A 5,891-nucleotide genomic window follows, 5' to 3' on the forward strand; every position below is an offset into this window, starting at 1 on the left:
CACTATGGAGATTAGTGTGGATACCACGTATTACAGGCAGTGCCCATACAGTGCAGGTGGTGAACCCTCCCTGAACTCTCCCTTCCCTGGCCGGGCTCCAGACACTGCAGATACCGATTGTACAATCCCCACCGTGATCCCAACCTGCACTAGGAGCCCACATACTGCCTCTGTATACAACCCATCTGCTGAAACAGCGACATTTCCTCCCAAAATGGAAACTCAGCACAGGGATGGTGGGAACCCCTCATAATGGGCACAGCGGGTGTACAGACCCAGGAAAAACAGTACAGAGATATTACCAATAGAAAACCTGTGAGATGACTCTTAGAGGACCCCGCATTCACTATATCCGCTCTCCCCGGACCCCGCATTCACTATATCCGCTCTCCCCGGACCCCGCATTCACTATATCCGCTCTCCCCGGACCCCGCATTCACTATATCCGCTCTCCCCGGACCCTACATTCACTATATCCGCTCTCCCCGGACCCCGCATTCACTATATTTGGTCTCCCCGGCCCTGCATTCACTATATCTGCTCTCCCCGGACCCCGCATTCACTATATCCGCTCTCCCCGGACCCCGCATCCACTATATTTGGTCTCCCCGGCCCTGCATTCACTATATCTGCTCTCCCCGGACCCCGCATTCACTATATGCACTCTCCCCGGACCCCGCATTCACTATATCTGCTCTCCCTGGACCCCGCATTCACTATATCCGCTCTCCCCGGACCCCGCATTCACTATATCCGCTCTTCCCGGACCCCGCATTCACTATATCCGCTCTCCCCGGACCCCGCATTCACTATATCCGCTCTCCCCGGACCCCGCATTCACTATATCCGCTCTCCCAGGACCCCGCATTCACTATATCCGCTCTCCCCGGACCCCGCATTCACTATATCCGCTCTCCCCGGACCCCGCATTCACTATATCCGCTCTCCCCGGACCCCGCATTCACTATATCCGCTCTCCCCGGACCCCGCATTCACTATATCCGCTCTCCCCGGACCCCGCATTCACTATATCCGCTCTCCCCGGACCCCGCATTCACTATATCCGCTCTCCCCGGACCCCGCATTCACTATACCCAGTCTCCACACTCAACTATTAGTGGGATTATAACAAAGTGGAAGCAACTGGGAACAACAGCCACTCAGCCACCAAGTGGTAGGCCACGTCACATGACAGGGCGGGGTCAGCGCATGCTGAAGCGCACAGTGCGCAGAAGTCACCAACTGTCTGCAGAGTCAATAGCTAAAGACCTCCAAACTTGGTGTGGCCTTCAGATGAGCCCATCAACAGTGTGTAGAGAGCTTCATGGAATGGGTTTCCATGGCCGAGCAGCTGCATCCAAGCCTTCCATCACCAAGTGCAATGCAAAGCGTTGGATGCCATGGTGTAAAGCACGCCGCCACTGGACTCTAGAGCAGAGGAGACGTGTTCTCTGGAGTGACCAATCACGCTTCCCTGTCTGGCAATCCGATGGATGTGTCTGGGTTTGGCGGTGGCCAGGAGAACGGTACTTGCCTGACTGCATTGTGCCAGGTGTAAAGTTTGGTGGAGGGGGGATCATGGTGTGGGGTTGTTTTTCAGGGGTTTGGCTTGGCCCCCTAGTTCCAGTGAAGGGAACTCTTATGACGACATTTTGGACAATTTCATGCCCCCAACTTTGTGGGAGGAGTTTGGGGATGGCCCCTTCCTGTTCCAACATGACTGCACACCAGTGCACAAAGCAAGGTCCATAAAGACATGGAGGAGCCAGTTTGGGGTGGAGGAACTTGACTGTCCTGCACAGAGTCCTGACCTCAACCCCATAGAACACCTTTGGGATGAATTAGAGCGGAGACTGCGAGCCAGGCCTCCTCCCCCGACATCAGTGCCTGACCTGACAAATGTGCTTCTGGAAGAATGGTCCAACCTTCCCATAGACACCCTCCTAAACCTTGTGGACGGCCTTCCCAGAAGAGTTGAAGCTGTTATAGCTGCAAAGGGCGGGGCCAACTCAATATTGAACCCTATGGACTAAGACTGGGGGGCCATTAAAGGTCATGTGCGTGGGAAGGGCAGGGCTAACTCAATATTGAACCATATGGACTAAGACTGGGGGGCCAATAAAGGTCATCTGTGTGGAAAGGGCGGGGCCAACTCAATATTGAACCCTATGGACTAAGACTGGGGGGCCAATAAAGGTCATCTGTGTGGAAAGGGTGGGGCCAACTCAATATTGAACCCTACGGACTAAGACTGGGGGGCCATTAAAGGTCATGTGCGTGGGAAGGGCAGGGCTAACTCAATATTGAACCATATGGACTAAGACTGGGGGGCCAATAAAGGTCATCTGTGTGGAAAGGGCGGGGCCAACTCAATATTGAACCCTATGGACTAAGACTGGGGGGCCAATAAAGGTCATCTGTGTGGAAAGGGTGGGGCCTACTCAATATTGAACCCTACAGACTAAGACTGGGGGGCCATTAAAGGTCATGTGCATGGAAAGGGCGGGGCCAACTCAATATTGAACCATATGGACTAAGACTGGGGGGCCAATAAAGGTCATCTGTGTGGAAAGGGCGGGGCCAACTCAATATTGAACCCTATGGACTAAGACTGGGGGGCCATTACAGGTCATGTGCGTGGAAAGGGCGGGGCCAACTCAATATTGAACCATATGGACTAAGACTGGGGGGCCATTAAAGGTCATGTGTGTGGAAAGGCCGGCGACCAATACTTGGGGCAATATGGTGTATAAATAGTGATGAGCCCCACTGCCCGGGGTTGGGTTCCAGCAGGGTCTGGTGAACTTCAAAGAACCCGAACCCCATTGAAATCAGTGGGAGAAGAATTTGTCAAAATTCTTATCAGAATCTTGCAGCCCTCTAAAAATAAGAGGCTCCTGAAATACTTTGCATCCCCAGGTGAATGAGTAAGGGGTACATAGTGAATGAGTAAGGGGTACATAGTGAATGAGTAAGGGGTACATAGTCAATGAGTACGGGGTACATAATGAATTAGTAAGGGGTACATAGTGAATGAGTACGGGGTACATAATGAATTAGTAAGGGGTACATAGTCAATGAGTAAAGGGTTCATTGTGAATGAGTAATGGTGAGCCAGGCCTCCTCCCCCGACATCAGTGCCTGACCTGACAAATGTGCTTCTGGAAGAATGGTCCAACCTTCCCATAGACACAGAGATACACAATCTTTGCATGGGATTGGGGATTGTCTCCTCACAAGCCACGCTTTTTCCAGTAGAGCGGGGAGGGGTAGCAGATTGGGGTTTTTTTTTTTCTCCCATTCCCGTAATTTCCTGTCCTGGTGTCACAGGGAGAGGACGTGAGGCCAAATCTCCCCAGTGGGGTCACCAATTGCAATACAAACCCGACATAAGTCCTAACCTTTCCTCTGCTGTAATCAAAAAGAAAGATATAAATAGTTTTGGCTGGAAAGGTGGAGTTGCGGGTGAATAACTTCTCCTCGGAGTTGTGTGATTTCGCTCTGATCAGTTTTCTGGTGTCGCAGCTGACAGATCCGCAGATCAGATCCTCCTCAGATGTGTCTCTCTTGTTGGTCAGAGTGTCATAAAAATAGTGACTGAGAAAATGTTGTTTACGTATCATTTGTAATCCGGCCACATATGAAAACTCTGAAAGGGTCTAAGTTGTTTTACAAGACGCTGTAAGTGTGTACATAGAAGTTTATGTGACTCCTAAAGCTGTCACATTCCCCTCTGCCCTCTCCCTGCGGATGTAATCTATCTGCCTTCCACTATTAGCAGGATTAACCCCCCATACGCCAGCGCCGACCCGGGGCACAGCTGCTGTCCTGCGCTCACAGTGGGCGCCCTTATACCCCCCAGATGATGGGATATCACCCAGTCCAGAGAACAGGACACGTGGTTTGTTTGGGTTTTTTTTGGTTTTTTTTTTACTTTTTTAATATTATTATTATTATTTAGTTTTTATTGTTTCTGTCTAATGGGTTGATTTTTATCATTTCGTATTTTACATTTCTATAAATATATTTTTAGATGCAAATAAAAAAAAATTTAGATACAAATAAAAAAAAATAATTATTATTTACTTTTTATTGTTTCTGTCTAATGGGTTGATTTGTATCATTTCGTATTTTACATTTCTATCAATATATTTTTAGATACGAATACAAAGGCTGTCAATGAAAAATGCTTTCAGAAACCGAAGTGTTAATAGTTTATTTTTATCAATTAAGAAAATGGAAAGTCAATTATCAGAAGAAAAATCCAAATCCATCAATATTTGGGGTGACCGCCCTTTGCCTTCTTCTAGGTCAGGGGTGTTCAAACTTAGGCCCTCCAGCTGTGCTACAAGTACTACAAGTCCCATCATGCCTCTGCCTCTGGGTGTCTTCTCTGGATGTCAGAGTCTTCAAGGCCTCATGGGAATTGCAGTTCCTCAACACCTGGAGGGCCATAGTTTGGACACCCCTGATTTAAGGCCTCGTGGGACTTGCAGTTCCTCAACAACCGGAGGGCCATAGTTTGGACACCCCTGATCTAAGGCCTCGTGGGACTTGCAGTTCCTTAACAACCGGAGGGCCATAGTTTGGACACCCCTGATCTAAGGCCTCGTGGGACTTGCAGTTCCTCAACAACCGGAGGGCCATAGTTTGCACACCCCTGATTTAAGGCCTCGTGGGACTTGCAGTTCCTCAACAACCAGAGGGCCATAGTTTGGACACCCCTGATCTAAGGCCTCGTGGGACTTGCAGTTCCTCAACACCTGGTGGGCTATAGTTTGGACACCCCTGATCTAAGGCCTCGTGGGACTTGTAGTTCCTCAACACCTGGAGGGCCATAGTTTGGACAACCCTGATCTAAGGCCTCGTGGGACTTGCAGTTCCTCAACACCTGGAGAGCCAGTTTGAACACCCCTGATCTAAGGCCTCGTGGGACTTGCAGTTCCTCAACACCTGGAGGGCCATAGTTTGGACACCCCTGATCTAAGGCCTCGTGGGATTTGCAGTTCCTCAACACCTGGAGGGCAGTAGTTTGGACACCCCTGATCTAAGGCCTCGTGGTACTTGCAGTTCCTCAACACCCGGAGGGCCATAGTTTGGACACCCCTGATCTAAGGCCTCGTGGGACTTGCAGTTCCTCAACACCCGGAGGGCCGGTTTGGACACCCCTGATCTAAGGCCTCGTGGGACTTGCAGTTCCTCAACACCCGGAGGGCCAGTTTGGACACCCCTGATCTAAGGCCTCGTGGGACTTGCAGTTCCTCAACACACAGAGGGCCATAGTTTGGACACCCCTGATCTAAGGCCTCGTGGGACTTGCAGTTCCTCAACACCTGGAGGGCCATAGTTTGGACACCCCTGATCTAAGGCCTCGTGGGACTTGCAGTTCCTCAACACCTGGATGGCCAGTTTGGACACCCCTGATCTAAGGCCTCATGGGACTTGCAGTTCCTCAACACACGGAGGGCCATAGTTTGGACACCCCTGATCTAAGGCCTCGTGGGACTTGCAGTTCCTCAACACCTGGAGGGCCATAGTTTGGACACCCCTGATCTAAGGCCTCGTGGGACTTGCAGTTCCTCAACAACCGAAGGGCCATAGTTTGCACACCCCTGATCTAAGGCCTCATGGGACTTGCAGTTCCTCAACACCCGGAGGGCCATAGTTTGGACACCCCTGATCTAAGGCCTCGTGGGACTTGCAGTTCCTCAACACCCGGAGGGCCATAGTTTGGACACTCCTGATCTAAGGCCTCGTGGGACTTGCAGTTCCTCAACACCCGGAGGGCCATAGTTTGGACAACTCTGATCTAAGGCCTCGTGGGACTTGCAGTTCCTCAACACCCGGTGGGCCATAGTTTGGACAACCCTGATCTAAGGCCTCGTGGGACT

Source organism: Staurois parvus, unplaced genomic scaffold (genome assembly GCF_062004578.1).
Source record: "Staurois parvus isolate SC_StPar_1 unplaced genomic scaffold, SC_StPar_1.0 ptg001414l, whole genome shotgun sequence".
Taxonomy (NCBI): domain Eukaryota; kingdom Metazoa; phylum Chordata; class Amphibia; order Anura; family Ranidae; genus Staurois; species Staurois parvus.